Below are 16655 nucleotides of genomic sequence, written 5' to 3' on the forward strand. Positions count from 1 at the left end.
AAGGACAGATACATTTATTTATATGCCATCAGTGTGTGTCTGGTACTAGTATTACAGCTTTCAAATTGTAGCTGAAGAAACAATTAATTGGAGTTACTCGTTGAAGTTTACACAGGAAGTGAATTACAGAGCTGAATTTGAACCCAGGTCTGTCTATCTCCAAAATCCATGTCCTTATCACTGCAACATGCAGCCTTCTCTTAAATAAAGAGAAAGTTCAAAGTGCCAATGGCTTTTTTGTTGCCACTATTAACTGTATGCTAAAAGAGAATAACAAGCCATTTATATATAAATGTTGCAGTTATCTCACCATAGGAATCATGGAATGCTACAGTCAAGAAACAGTCATGCAATCTCAAGCATTCAGAGCCAAATTCCATCCTCCTGTCAATGTCCAAAGATCACACCTAGTCTGTCCCACCCATATTGTGCACTTTCTCTTTCTGTGGGCTCAGAATCTTACTAACTACTATGCCAGTTCCTTTCCCTCTCATACTAACTATAGTTTTAATGAAAAAATTCCAGAGAGTTATCTATAAAAGGTCAAGGTCCAAGAGCCTGGACTGATTCACGAAACATTCAATCACAGTTTCCACTGTAGGCCATGATCTGTATCCATTTAGATGAGCCACAGGAGTCAGAGAGTTGAGGAATCCCGTTTGGCAGAATGGCAGTAAGTAGCCCCTGAAAATGCTTTGCATGCAATCATTATTATCTTAAATTCTGGAAACAGAGAGTGAGTAAAAGAGATGTTCTTCCCATTATCCTTATTATCTCCATAGAAGCAATTTGTGCTGGGTTGTCATTTTATAAAACTATGCATTGCAAATGCATCTGGCCACTGCTATGGTTCCTCCATTATGTAATGGCAGCTGACCTCCGCTCATACTGACATCCCTCTAACACATTCTGTCCACCTCATTAACACAGGCTTACGATGATATACTTACAGCCTCTCTGGTTGTTTGGGTCTATCCAGATAATTATTCCTAGTTAAGAGTTTTATCTCTTCCCTGAAGTTGTTGCTACCAGTAGGAGTACTTAATAGTTTTGACAAAAAAGAAAAGTCAACTACATCATTCTTGGCTCTACAGAGCAAACAAAAATAACATGGCTTAGCTCTGTTAAGATCTATTGAATAACGGTATCCAGGCGCTAAGGGCTTTTTAACTGTGAATCAATGCCAGGCAACATTCTAGACTCTAGGACACAGCAGTGAACAAAACAGCAATTAAAAAATCCCTACTCTCGTGGAGCTTACATTCTAGAGGGAAATATATGTCTACCTCATTTTATAATGCTTCACTTTATTGTGCTTTGCAGACATTCCATTTTTTACAAATTGAAGTTTTGTGGCAGCCCTGCATCAAGCAAGTCTATCATTTTTCCAACAGTATTTGCTCACTTCATGCCTCTGTGTCCCATTTTGGTAATTCTCACAATATTTTAAACATTTTTGTATTTGCTATGGTGACCTGTGATCAGTGATCTTTGACATTACTATTGTAATTGTTTTGGGGCACCACAAACCACGCCCATATAAGGCAGCAAATTTAATCAATAAATGTGTGTGTTTTGATTTCTCCACCAACTAGCTATTTCCCCATCTCTTCCCCTCTCCTGGGGCTTCCCTACTCCCTGAGACACAACAATATTAAAACTAGGACAATTAATAACCCCACAATGGCCTCTAAGTGTTAAAGTAAAAGGAAGGGTCACACATCTCTCCCTTTAAATCAAAAGTTGGAAATGATTAAGCTTAGTGAGAAAGGCATGTTGCAAACCAAGATGGGCTGAAAGATAGGCCTCTTGCAGCAGTTAGGATAATAAGAAAGTGAAACAGCCTTATTGCTGATATGGAGAAAGTTTTAGTGGTCTGGATAGAAGATCAAACCAGCTACAACATTCCCTTAAGCCAAAGCATAATCCAGAGCAAGGTCCTAACTCTTCAATTCTATGAAGGCGAGTGAGATGAGGAAGCTGCAGAAGAAAAGTTTGAAGCTAGCAGAGGTTGGCTCATGGGGGTTAAGAAGAGAAGGTGTCTCTATAACATAAAAGTGCAAGGTGAAGCAGCAAGTGCTGATGTAGAGCCTGCTGCAAGTTACCCAGAAGATCTAGCTAAGATCATTAATAAAGGTGGCTACACTAAAAAACAGATCTTCAGTGTTGAAAAGGCAGCTTTCTATTAGAAGAAGATGCCATCTAGGACTTTCATAGCTAGAGAGGAGAAATCAATGCCTGATTTCAAAGCTTCAAATGACAGAATGACCCTCTTGCTAGGGGCTAAGGCAGCTGGTGACTTTAAGTTGCAGCCAATGCTCATTTACCAGGGCCCTTAAGAATTATACTGAATCTACTCTGTCTGTGCTCTACAAATGGAACAAGAAAGACTGGATGACAGCACATTTGCTAACTACATGGTTTACTGAATACTTTAAGCCTACTGTTGAGAAATACTACTTAGAAAAAAGATTCCTTTCAAAATACTACTGCTCATTGAAAATGCACCTGGTCACCCAAGAAATCTGATGGAGATACACAACGGGATTAATGTTGTTTTCATGCCTGCTAATATAATAGCCATTCTGTAGCCCATGGATCAAGGAGTAATTTTGACTTCCAAGTCTTATTATTTAAGAAATACATTCTGTAAAGCTATAGCTGCCATAAATAATGATTCCTCTGAGGGATCTGAGCAGAGTCATTTGAAAACCGTATGGAAAGAATTCATCCTTCTAGATGCCATTAAGTACAGTCATGATTCATGGGAAGAGGTCAAAATATCAACGTTAACAGCAGTTGAAAGAAGTTGGTTCCAACCCTCATGGATGACTCTGAGGGGTTCAAGACTTCAGTGGAGGAAGTCATTGCAGATGTGGTGGAAATAGCAAGAGAACTAGATATGGAGCCTGAATTTGTGACTTGAATTGCTGCAATCTCATGAGAAAATTTTAATGCATGAAGAGTTGCTTCTTATGAATGAGTAAAGGAAGTTGTTTCTTGAAATGGAATCTACTCTTGGTGAAGACGCTATGAAGACTGCTGAAATAGCAATAAAGGATTTAGAATATTACATAAATTTAGTTGATAGAGCAGCAGAAGGGTTTGAGAGGATTGACTCCAATTTTGAAAAAAGTTCTACTGTGGGTAAAATGCTATCAAACAGCATTGCCTGCTACAGGGAAATCACTCATGCAAAGAAGAGTCAATTGATGTGGCCAACATAATTGTTGTCTTATTTGAAGAAACTGCCACGGCCACTCCAGCCTTCAGCAACGAGCACCCTGATCAGTCAGCAGCTATCAACATGGAGGCCAGACCCTCCATCAGCAAAAGATTATGACTCCCTGAAGGCTCAGATTAGGGTTAGCATTTTTTAGCAATAAATTATTTTAAAATTATGTACATTGTTTTTTAGACATAATGCTACTGCACACTTAATGGACTACAGAATAGTGTAAACATAACATTTACGTACATTGGGAAACCAAAAAGTCGTGTGACTTGCTTTATTGTCGTGGCCGAGAACCAAACCCGCAGTATCTCTAAGGTATGCCTGTAAATGTGTCCATTAAAAAAAATATGGCTCCCAGCTCTGTCATTTACAAGTTCTAAGTACTTAGAATTTACATAAGCTGAAAATTACATAAACTGTCATTTTTCTCATAAGGGTAGTGATTATAGCTAGGGTGGTTATAAAGGTGAAAAGAGATAATATAAGTAAAGTGTTTTAGCACAAGGCCTAGTACATAATAAGCCCTAAATATAAATGAGATTTGTTATTATTATTTTACTACATTTCTGTTCACTCCTATTTTCAGAGACATTATACACACTATTTTTAAAATTTAATTTATATACTCTCAACCTAATCAGTCAGATGTCCACAGTCTAATTCTCTGTTGTATTATATCTGACAAAATTCTAACCATGTCCCCCCATATTATCTCTGCTCAACCACACTGCATTTTCTTTATTTTGTTTAAGTCCTTGTTACCTTAAAATGGATCAGATATATCCTCCCAAATCCAATTTGTTCAGCTCAAAGTTAACTTCCCTATGTAGGTCCCACAAGAGAAGGATGTTGATATCATGGGTGATTCATGGAGATGGAAGCAGTCATGAGAATCAACAGCACTGTGGAAGCTCTTGCAGACAAACAGACAGTCAAATGTATCATAAGGCAGGGTGCTAAGGGACCAGTCAGCTCAGAAACATTGACTCTCTGTCACACGCTGCTTAGAAGAAATGAATGGCAAAAAAAAAGGGACAATAACAAAAAGCTCTTATTTAAATCACTATGCAAGTGAGGATGGGGGAGACATGGGGTGGTCTTAGAGCATTCAAGTAGAATGAATAGATCTGGAGTTCTAGTCTTCCCTCTGTCCCCAGCCCGATGCATGACACTGAAAAAGTCAAATACCCACTCCATGCTCATCTGTAAAATCAGGCCAGGCCATCTTATGCTTCCTTGTTGCTTCTATATTGCTGTTAATCTCTGCTGCATAGTTATTTTTGAATGAGAAGCCTATAAGAATAGAATTTTTTAAAGATAATTTCCTTCCTTCTTCATCAATAATATGGAGAAAATAAGACCTACCTGACAGGATTGCTGTGAAGGTCTAATTGGAAAGTACATGCAGATCACTTAGCATGATGTCTGGGATGTTGTAGGTTACCAAAATGTGATGTTCCATCACGTCATGATAATCCTGACAATGTAAAATAATCAAATTAAAAAATGACCTGTCTTTAAAATGAACTACCAAAAGAGAGAAGAAAGTAACAAATATAGAAACAAAATTAAAATATCTGGGTGGTGAGATTATGAATATTGTGGGTTCATTTTTCTATTTGAGAGACAACATAAGCTAATGGTTTGACTCATGGCTTTTCTTGGCACTGAAACCAGCTCTTTCACCAACTGTGGGACTTTTAAACAAGTTTTATAACCTCCCTGTAAATGAAGATGTAATAATACTTACTTATCAAGAAATGCGTTTATATTTGTGAAGCACATGTTAAGCACTATTTAAGTGTTTGTTAAATAAAATACTTTCCAAATCTGCAATCATGGACATGTGCACTCCTATAATGGAAAGGAAGGGATATTCTTTTATAAAGCAATGATTATTGTCCCTAATTGAGTAATTTTTTTCCATGCCAGGCCCTGTTCAAAGAACTTTATGTGGATCAACTAATCCTCATAATAATCCTGTGAGATGGGTACAATTATCATCAGAGGTGAGAAACATCCAGAGGGAGACAGTCCTGGTCTCTTCAGTCTCACCAAGTCACTAGGGCGAATCTGCTCATCCCTGTGTGCTCCCCTAGTTTGCTGGCTTCTGCAGATGGTATACCTTGGATCTCATTTGCCCAGAAGCTGAGCTGCTCCGGGTGAACTGGGACAAAACTGGACTAGTCTCACCTTGTCCTTTTCTCTTCCTGGCACCTGCTTAGGGATCCAGTTCACATGCTGCTCTTGCTTCTCCTCTTATCAAAACTAACTCTCTTTTCAGGTTCTCATGGAAGACAAAGTGATAGGCTGATGGTCCAAAGACTTGCTTTGAGTCTTGGTTCTATCTCAAATGCTGTATAGCTTTGAATAAGTTACTGGATGGCTTAGAGTGTGAAATTCATATGTAAATTTCAGTCCACTGTGTTTCTGAGAATTTTTGTCAGAGAGAAAGATGGAGATTGTTACCCATTAAGACACTGAATGCATGTTGTCTCAGAAAACTGAAAGGCGGACAATGTTTAAAATACCAACATCCACTCTAGACTTTGTGCTAGACTTGGAATGGCAAAGACTGCCCGAAATTACGAACCTCCATTTCCCATGGTGTTATTATACACGAATATAGGGAAATGTATTTCTGAGGGTCACAAAAGGTTCTAAAATTCAAGGTTAAAGTTTTTGACCCATTGATTTCCTGTAGTTGGATGCAGTGATTTCCATTAGGCAGAGCACCGAGTGATTTTCACTGCGATGAAAGCCTGCCATTGAAATTTTCAGTGTCTTCTGAATATTTGCTGCTCCCAAAGAACAAGAGGAAGAGAAGCCACCTATAGAGTGATGGTTGTTTGCTTTCAGTTACTTTTATTACCCAGAATAATCCCAATTTGAAAGTCTCCAGCCAGAGGAATATCAAATGGGATAATAAAATGCTTGCAACATTTCTTTTCTGCTTTTCAGAAATTGCACATTTTGACACTATTTAGAGCAATATTAGTGTTTTCAGAAAAATGCTACTAGGTGGCATGCATGTAATTTGGCCTACCACTTTAAAAATTACTCTAACTTATAGTTTAGGACCTGTTAAATTTATGGCCTGACTTTTTAAAAAAGGAATGAATAAAAAGTTTCAGTGGAAAACTACAAATTTATTTTTACCCTAAGCATTTTAAACTTGAGAAAGTAAAAGAATGTATTTGTTATTTTGACCTTTTACAGACCTATTTGTCTTGCAGGTAGCATTAGTAATTCTTCAACATCTACTAAAATTGCTAGCAGTTATGTGTATGAAGAAACTATTTCTCAGCCATTTCTTTGCCCAGAGCCTTTATGAAGGAGTCATTCTAATGTTCTGGTTCAAAACATTAACATCAATTGGAATAACTGTTTTCAGTATCACCAAGTAAATATCCACTCAGTATAAAAGAGGAACGGCTGCCTTTTGTTGAACAACTCACCAGATCTTCAGCTGGAAGAGCTGCATGTATTATCTATAAATTCACAACAACTGGGCTTCCCTGGTGGCACCGTGGTTAAGAATCCGCCTGCCAATGCAGGGGACACAAGTTCGAGCCCTGGTCCGGGAAGATCCCACATGCCGTGGAGCAACGGGGCCCGTGCGCCACAACTACTGAGCCTGCACTCTAGAGCCTGTGAGCCACAACTACTGAGCCTGCACGCCACAGTTCCTGAAGCCCGGGCTCCTGAAGCCCGTGCTCTGCAACAAGAGAAGCCACTGCAGTGAGATGCCGGTGCACCACAAGGAAGAGTAGCCCCTGCTCACCTCAACTACAGAAAGCCCGCGCACAGCAACAAAGACCCAACGCAGCCAAAAATAAATAAACTAAAAAAAAAAAAAATTCACAACAACTCTGCGATGCAGATATCATTACCTTCACTTCACAGATAAGAAAGTTGAGGATTCGAGGATCTAAGATGCTTGATTGAGATCACACAGCTAGCAAGTTACAGAGCCTGGAGTAAAAACCAGGTTTGTCTTCTTTCTGATTCACCATAACTTACCAAGCTTTTTTAGAATCAAAAAGACAGCCAGGCAAAAAAACGATTGATATGAAATTTTCCAATGCAAAGCTGATTCCACTTATAAGTTTCTCTAGTTAGAGGGAGCTGGCAGAGTCGAGTTAAAGTAATTTGGGCTTTGAAATCTACCAGACCTAGATTCAAAATCAGCTCTACCACTTGACAAGTACATGGCTTTGGAGAAGTTACTTAATATCCACCATATCACCTCACAAAGTTGGGAAGATTAAATAAGATAAATCTCATAAGTGCTGAACACATTACTTGTACCTGGTATGGACTTAATAAGTAGTATGTCTCTTTAGCCTATTACTATTTTTTAAAAGAACGTGATTCTAAACTGCCTAAAAATATAAGTATTCAAAAGTAGTTGTCTCATAACTTCTCAAGGCCACAATTATTGTATTTCTTTTGTTTTGTCACTTATCAGCAGGAACATAAAGCACCTTCTTACAGGGGATCTGGAGGATTTGTAAGAGGACCCGCTTCCCCTGACACGTGTGAGAAGGAGCAGTTCATTTTTTATACCATCAGAAAAATAGAGACCACTTTCCTTCCTCAGATGCACAAGGTTTCTATTATGTGAAAGCAGATTGAATGCCGGTCTGACAAGACTTGGTATGGGGTCTAAGAGGAACCGAAATGGAACTGGGACTCAACATGATTTATCACAGTAATTTTTATAAATACCAAAATGGAAAACTTTTTGGTGCTGGAATGAAAAAGTGAATTGACTGTCCGATCAAGGATCGGTCAGTACTTTTCATAGGTCATTTGAACGGAACCAAAGGGATGTTAAAAGGACTTGAAATACTGATGTCTGTAGCTACTAAGTGAAATGTGACCAACACCCATACATATAATGGGATTGGGCAGCAGTTGCTTTGAATGGTGGACAAAGTTGCTTTGCTAAAAGATGGTGGAGAACTGTATTTACTGGGTCTAGGAAGAAGTGACAATTGATTTAATCTAAGGAGTTCATGAGAGGGAAAGGTTGGCAGAGCTGAAGGCATATGCAGGCCAAGACCAAAGTGCTATCTGTAGGGAGGGCTCTCCAGGGAGAAGTCACTGCTCTCTCCCAAGCAGAAAAGCCCATGGAAAATCTGTGCCATGCAGAATTTTTTTTCACTCTTTTCCCACTATACTTTCTGACCAATTTGCAATGTTCTGCTGTTCTGCTGAAGTCTTGGGATAGAATTTTTAATCTTCTCAGTTCCATACTTTTGTCATAATTAAGTTTTGAAATAACATTGTTCTCATGTGTATCCTACTGGAATAGTCTTTCACTCATGGCTGCTGACTTTAAGAAACTCGATGACACTAGGAAGTGAAATCTATCTGCATTCTATATAGGCATTTATGTATTTATACAGTGTCTATGAAGCAGCATAAATGCAGTGTTCTTCTAGCCAGCTGCTCTGTCAGAATGGTGATGATACATAGCTCTTCCAAATGCCTTACAGTTTATAGGGACTTTTCATACAAGGAAAGAAGAGGGAGAATATTTTACTGGGTACATATGATGTGTGGGATTCTATCCTAAATGTTTTATTCAACCCTCTTCATCACCTGTAAGATAATCATCATTTACATTATTCAGTTGAGAAAACCAAGGTTCAGAGAGGTTCAGCAACCTGTTCAAACCACACAGCTAATAAATAGCAAATTCTGGGCTAAAACCCAGATATTTCAATCTAAGCCTGGACTACTACAGGCAGATAAAGCTCGAGAAGTACACTGGAGTGAGAATACTGAAGTCCAGCTAAGGAATTTAGACTTCAGTATTTATTTTGTAAGTGACAGAAAATTACTCAAGATTATGAGGAAGGAAATGTCATGAGTCTTCTGGGTTCTCTCAACTCAAGTCTCAGTGCCTTACCTTTTTCTTTATTATGCTCATCCTTATCTATATTCTTTCCATAAACCTATCCTTTCATTCATTTATACTCTTCCATCTTATGAGGAAACTTCTCTTATTAACTCCACTTAATAAATCAGGAAAAGGAGGTACAGAGAAGTAAAGGAGTTTTCCCAGGGTCAAAGCCAAGGAGAGACAGGATTAGAACTCAGGTCTCTCTGGACTCACTCAATCACAGAGCATAATTCCGTGCATCTATGTACATAAATATGTATGGTAATAAGTATTTGAATATATAAACCCATATAAATTTCAGCTTACTGTAAACCCCACTGTCAAAAAAATTTTCAAAACACTATATATTTCAGGTAGGGAATATCCAAAATGCAACGATGACCTATAACAGGAAAATAGCAAAACAAAGGAATACAAACAACTGTTGGAATCACCAAGCTGAAGTCTTGGGATGCAAAAGATTATTGAACTCTTTCACAAATATCTAAAAAGGAGTGCCTCTGTATTGATACTGACTCGTCATCATTTTTCTCAGCTAATATCATTGCTGCACAGAATATCATAAAGTTTAGGAACAAAGAAAATAATTTGAGAATCCTCTTCAGGAAAAAAAGTACATTTCAAGGAGAAGTGGATTTTTTTCTACTTGTTTTTGCTTTATCATGGCACATTAACTTGATGAAAATTTCCCTTGTGGATATGAGGAATGGTTTTGACCCTATGTACCTGTATATTTATTTTGATGGTTCTAAATTTAGCCAAGCATTATTGTCACCATTGATCCTAGAGAATTATTCACCTGTTAGTGAGTCAATAGCTGCAAGGGTTTATGGTATCATGAGGGATATTGACTGTCAAGTTTATTTACAGTAATTTATAATTTTTTAATTGTTCTCTGTTCCTATTCCTAAAATAACTAAGGAAATATGATCATTTCACTGGATGAAGAAAATGTTCACATAAGTGATAGGGGAAAGAAGTGCCGGTGTATGTACTTGAGAAGAAATAGGACATGCCTAAAGGCCCCTAGAACTTTTCTAATGCTGGCAAAACCTTAAGCAATCCCAGAAGCCAAGTGGACTGTTGTCTCCCAAGAGAAGTGTGCCCTGCGTGAAGTGGTTCCCTCCCTTCTCTGTCTCTCCATCCTGACTTACCTCTACCAGCTTTCACAGTGGATGACCTTCTTTCCCTACAACACTCAGATGCAGAGTATGCACTCAATAAGTATGTCAAATTACTGAAGTCATTCACAAGGCTGTTTCCACTTTTTTTACCATGAGCTCTTTAAGTACAAAGATGATGTGTGTTTATGGACTTTGCATGCCCAGAGCATTACTTCCTGCTTGGACCTTCATACATGCTCAGTAGATGTTTTTTAAGAGGCAGTATGGGCAATAGTAAGACTTTGGAGCCAGTCAGCCTGTGTTCAAATTCTGACTCTGCTGTTGACTAGCCTTGTAACCTTGGGCAAGTTACTGCTCCATGCCTCAGCTTCCTCATCTGCAAAATGGGATAACAGAGAACTTATAAGATAGCTGTGAGGATTTGGTGTGCTTTTATACATAAAGTGCTCAACAAAATAAAAGTTATTTCTCCAGCACAGATGGTCCTTGCCAAATGGCTGCTCTCCAGGTAATGACTCCAGGATCAAACTCTTCCTATCTTGTAATGCTATCATCTTTAACACCTGGTATCCAAGATTCCATGGAAAGGGAAGAAAGAGGATAATTATACCTGGAAACTTTTTTTAGGAGCTAGGCCTAGTAATGACATGTGAGCCAGTCTCAGGACTCTTCCTAGATGCCAGGGAACTGGTCAACAGATCTGTCATTATGTGCACTGGTAAAAAGTGAACCAGTTTAGTGGAGCATAGCATTCTCCCTGTCACTGGAAAGACTTCAATAGATGCTAGCAATTATTTATAAAAATCAAAGCTCTGAAACCATATAAGTAGATGTTCATAGCTGGGTAGTTTAGTTTCAATTGCTTAAGTACCACTATTTTAATTTTAAATTCAACTGCTTTCTTCATGGCCCTCTGGATAATTCTGGCAGCACTCTACTACCATTGATGCTTCCAGTCCACCTGAGACCTTTAAACCTGAGGTCACGAAGACCTACTGAGGAAATGCGGGTGACATAAATGAACTATGCAGCAGAGGTGGGTGGGGACTGCAGGGCTCTGGGGAGTAGGACCTGCTCCATCAGGCACCATGACAGTGGTCAGTAGGAACACCAGCCCACCAGCCCAGAGTATGGGTCTCATTCTGCCACCCCATCCCCTGATTGTGTTCCCCCTGACATTAGGATATGGCCCCTATTGTAGGATGGTGGCGAAGTGCCTAGATTCTGGAACCAGTCTAGGAAGGTTTAAAGACCAACACTAAAACTTAACTGGCTGTTTACCCAGTTCCCCCATTTGTAAACTGAGGATACTAGTGGTATCCAACTCAAAGGATTGCTGAGTGGTGTCAATGAGCTAATATGCATAAAATATTTAGAACACGCCTCATGTGTAGTAAGTGTTCAATATACATTAGCCATTACTTTTCTTCTCATTACCTCTGGCTTAGTGGGCTGAATTTGAAAGTTGGGGCTTCAATTTGCAATTTTTGCTTTAAACTGCAGTAACTTGGATTCAAATCAGAAAGCACTTAGCAGCCTATAGAACCAAGCTTTAGAGAATAGCCCCAGCTTCCTGGGAAATGCCTGGCACCCCTTGCTTTGCTTTGCCCCACCTTCACTCTTTGCTGCCTACTCCATTCCTGCTTCTATCTGGCTCTTGATCTCTGTAGTTGTAGCTCAGATTTTTAACTCCATTCTTGCTTTTTGCATTGACAATATTATTTTTCTGCTTTGAACTCATTTGCCCCTAGAGAAATTGAGTTCAAAGGCCACAATGCACCCTGACCTCTCACCCCTTTTGGCCATTACTACTGATTACTGGTCTGACCAAGCTGAAACTCCCAGAAGAAACAAGACATTAAGCAATTCATCCAAAGTCACACAGCCAGTAAGGCAAGGAACCAGGATCTGAACCAGATCCCATGACTATAGTCAGGGATCCCAAACTTTCAGCCATACTGTCGTCACTCTATTTTGCTGAGACAGAAATTTGAGTCTCAAACAATTTGGGGCATAACTTACGAGAACAAACCACTTAGCTAGGAAGTCAGCCTCAACCCAGGAGTCATATCTCAATGGGCTTTGCTGTTCTCTGCTCATTATGGAGGTGTGCAGAATTCCCAAGAGGTGAAAAAAGCTTTGTTTCTCTATGACAAATGGCCATACAGTGAAAGATCAAGTTTTAGTGAAAGTTAAAAATGCATGCAGGGCTTCCCTGGTGGCGCAGTGGTTGAGAGTCCACCTGCCGATGCAGGGGACACGGGTTCGTGCCCCGGTCCGGGAGGATCCCACATGCCACGGAGCGGCTGGGCCCGTGAGCCATGGCCGCTGAGCCTGCGCGTCCGGAGCCTGTGCTCCGCAACGGGAGGGGCCACGACAGTGAGAGGCCCACGTACCGCAAAAAAAAAAAAAAAAAAGCATGCAGTTAGCATCAGTGACAGAGCTGCATAGGAAGTTTGTGACTCTCAACAGAATTAAGAGGAGATCCATAAAGATCTGGATGTTTCTCTCAGAAAAACCAAGGGTCTATGCACAGAGTCACAAAATGATGGCCCACAAGTTAAGTCTTACGATTTGGGGGAGGAAAGAACATATTGTTAAAAAGCATTTGAAATCTGTTAAATAGACATGGACTCTCCAGTATGCCTCAGCTACTGGCATTCTTTTTTTGGAAAGAATGTCTATTATGTAATACATAATAGAATAAATGAGTATGAAGAATTAACTTTCTATACATAACATTTTGTATTCCCCCTATTGCTTAAACAACACAGAATAGCCGTTTGAAATATTTTAACAAAATGCTTTTTTTTCCCATGAATCTTTAAACTCATCTGTAAAAGTCATGAGCCTGGAAGAATATTGTCTAAGGATCAGTGAAACGTCTTGTTGGTTCAGATTCAGGCTTACTTCACAGAGTTTACACAGCATGTGCCAGACACAGTGTTAAGAACTTTCACAGACTTTTCATTTCTTCTGCACAAAAATCCAATGTGCTTTAATAATATTATCCCCATTTTACAGTTTTGGAAACTTTGATTCAAAGAGGCTTAGTCATTTTCCCAATATCGTACCACTGGGAAATGGTGGTTTGGGGTTTCCTACTTAAATTCAGGGCTTTTCACCATTTCATGCTGCCTCCCATTAGTGTGATTCAGCCTTTGGAAATAATTTTCCAAAAAAAATAGCCTAGAAGAGTATCCATCCATTAAAAATTATTCCATTGTCCACGTACCTTGTCGTGACTGAGATGGAGGAGAGCATCAGTTGTTTGAAATATTTAATAACAATTCCTTGGATGGTAGTTCTAATTTTAGCTTCCTGAGGTCCCTGTTTCTTCAGGCAATGAATAATTTGCATGGCAAGTTTACTTCTGAGTAAGACACTAGAGTTGAATCCAAGGACACTTAGAATAGTTTCATAGGACAGTTTGGTTTCAGAACTGCATAAAAACTTGCTAAAAATTCTACATTTATGGTTCACTCTTGATTATATACTTAATTATTTTATAGTTTTCAAGTGTCTATTGAATTCTACTTCAACACAATAACCATTTATATTTCATAATGATAATGGCGAGACGGTGACTTTTTAAAGCTCATTTGAAACTCTATTTTTATTCCTGGTAATAACCTTTGACATTCCGTGGCCATTCTCCCTCCAGGTTTTCTAAAAATATTAAAAAGTGTGGGACCCAGGACCCAGTTTTAATCTCAGGTCATAAGACTCTTCCATCTACTACCCTCCTTGGTGCAGTCAATTAGTCCATTTTCCCTAATTTTTTTGAAGATTTTTACTCCTATCTCACTGTCACAGCCTCCAGCACTATTTTTACCTCAATTCTTGGTGAAGTCTGTAGATCAGAGCCTAGCCAGTAGTAAATATTGCAGGCTTTGTGGCTCAAGAGACAAAACAACTTACTTATGTAACAAAGCAGAAAATTCCTACCTGAGATGCCATAAGAGTCAATTTCACCCTCCGCCCCAGTGACCCAGATCCTAGAATCCTCTTCTTCCTGGAGAGCCCAGCCATTTCAACTTGGGCAGCTAGCCAGAGGTGAGGGAACTCACTGAATCTCTGCCTGCTGGGCTGAGATTCCACACCCTGATGCCTGGCAGTTGCCAACAGTGAAGTGTCCAGTAGGTAGGTGATGAATAGCATGAGTCTTAAGCAGTGATGAGGTGTGGTCACCAGTTGGGTGGCAGGCACTGGAGTGGAGGTGCACAGAGTGAAGGAATGCACCGGCTGTGGTTCACAATGCTAGCCAGTTCCAGCAGCGCCGGGGGCCATACAAAACCAGGCACTGGGCCAGAATGGGCCAGACTGGGCTGTGGTTTGCCAACTTTTAATGGAGATTATCATTCCAATACCTAGTCTCTCAAGCTCTGGACGTTTTTTCTTCCAATGATCTTGTCCTCACCCTACCTTTGACATACGTTTTCATGGTTATGACTTCCCATTGCAAAATCCTGCAACCACTCCACATAAATTCCATTCTAAGCACCCTCTCTTTTTTTCTTAACATCTTTATTGGAGTATAATTGCTTTAAAATTTGTGTTAGTTTTTGCTGTATAAACAATTGAATCAGCTCTGTGTACACATATATCCCCATACGCATCTCCCTCCCACCCTCCCTACGTCACCCCTCTAAGTGGTCACAAACACCGAGCTGATCTCCCTGAGCTATGCAGCTGCTTCCCACTAGCTATCTACTTTACATCTGGCAGTGTATATATGTCAATGCCACTCTCTCACTTCGTCCCAGCTTACCCTTCCCCCTCCCCGTGTCCTCAAGTCCATTCTCTGCATCTGCGTCTTTATTCCTGTCCTGCTCCAAGGTTCTTCAGAACCTTTTTTTCTTTTAGATTCCATACATATGTGTTAGCATACGGTATTTGTTTTTCTCTTTCTCACTAACTTCACTCTGTATGACAGTCTCTAGGTCCATCCACCTCACTACAAATAACTCAATTTCATTTCTCTTTATGGCTGAGTAATATTCTATTGTATACATGTGCCACATATTCTATATCCATTCATCTGTCGATGGACACTTAGGTTGCTTCCATTACCTGACTACTGTAAGTAGTGCTGCAGTGAACATTGTGGTACATGACTCTTTTTGAATTATGGTTTTCTCAGGGTATATGCCCAGTAGTGGAATTACTAGTTCATATAGTAGTTCTATTTTTACTTTTTTAAGGAACCTCCATACTATTCTCCATAGTGGCTGTAGCAATTTACATTCCCACCAACATTGCAAGAGGGTTCCCTTTTCTCCACACCCTCTCCAGCATTTATTGTTTGTAGATTTTTTGATGATGGCCATTCTGACCGGTGTGAGGTGATATCTCATTGTGGGGTTTGTTTGTTTTTTTGACATATAACATTATATTCACTTCAGTACAGAACATAATGATTGGATATTTGTATATTGTGGTTTTGATTTGGATTTCTCTAATGATTAGTGATGCTGAGCATGATTTCATGTGTTTGCTGGCAATCTGTATGTCTCCTCTGGAGAAATTTCTATTTAGGTCTTCTGAGCATTTTTGCATTGGGTTGTTTCTTTTTCTGATATTGAGCTGCATGAGCTGCTTGTATATTTTAGGGATTAATCCTTTGTCAGTTGCTTCGTTTGCAAATATTTTCTCCCATTCTGAGGATTGTCTTTTCATCTTGTTTATGGTTTCCTTTGCTGTGCAAAAGCTTTTAAGTTTCATTAGGTCCCATTTATTTATTTTTGTTTTTATTTCCATTTCTCTAGGAGGTGGGTCAAAAAGAATCTTGTGATTTATGTCATACAATGTTCTGCCTATGTTTTCCTCTATGAGTTTGATGGTATCTGGCCTTACATTTAGGTCTTTAATCCATTTTGAGTTAATTTTTGTGTATGGTGTTAGGGAGTGTTCTAATTTCATTCTTCTACATGTAGCTGTCCAGTTTTCCCAGCACCACTTATTGAAGAGGCTGTCTTTTCTCCATTGTATATTCTTGCCTCCTTTATCAAAGATAAGGTTACCATATGTGTGTGGGTTTATCGCTGGGCTTTCTATCCTGTTCCATTGATCTATATTTCTGTTTTTGTGCCATTACCATCTTCTCTTGATTACTGTAGCTTTGTAGTATAGTCTGAAGTCTGGGAGCCTGACTCCTCCAGCTCTGTTTTTCTTTCTCAAGATTGCTTTGGCTATTTGGGGTCTTTTGTGTTTCCACACAAATTGTGAAATTTTTTGTTCTACTTCTGTGAAAAATGCCATTGGTAGTTTGATATGGATTGCATTGAATCTGTAGATTGCTTTGGGTAGTATAGTCATTTTCACAATATTGATTCTTCCAATCCAAGAACATGGTATATCTCTCCATCTGTTTGTATTGTTT

General features: G+C 39.3%; 1 protein-coding gene across 1 annotated transcript in view; it reads right to left on the reverse strand.

Moving 5' to 3' along the window:
• The window catches only part of LOC111168723 (uncharacterized), a 567745-nt gene that overhangs the window by 29199 nt on the left and 521891 nt on the right, over window positions 1–16655 (reverse strand). Inside the window, exon 4 of the transcript XR_004024460.2 lies at window positions 4601–4712. The gene's annotated coding sequence lies outside the window, so the exon portion shown is untranslated. The remainder of the gene's footprint in view (window positions 1–4600; window positions 4713–16655) is intronic.

Source organism: Delphinapterus leucas, chromosome 11, assembly GCF_059928025.1.
Source record: "Delphinapterus leucas isolate spDelLeu-1000000601 "Yukka" chromosome 11, BTC_Dleu_Yukka2, whole genome shotgun sequence".
NCBI classification, from domain to species: domain Eukaryota; kingdom Metazoa; phylum Chordata; class Mammalia; order Artiodactyla; family Monodontidae; genus Delphinapterus; species Delphinapterus leucas.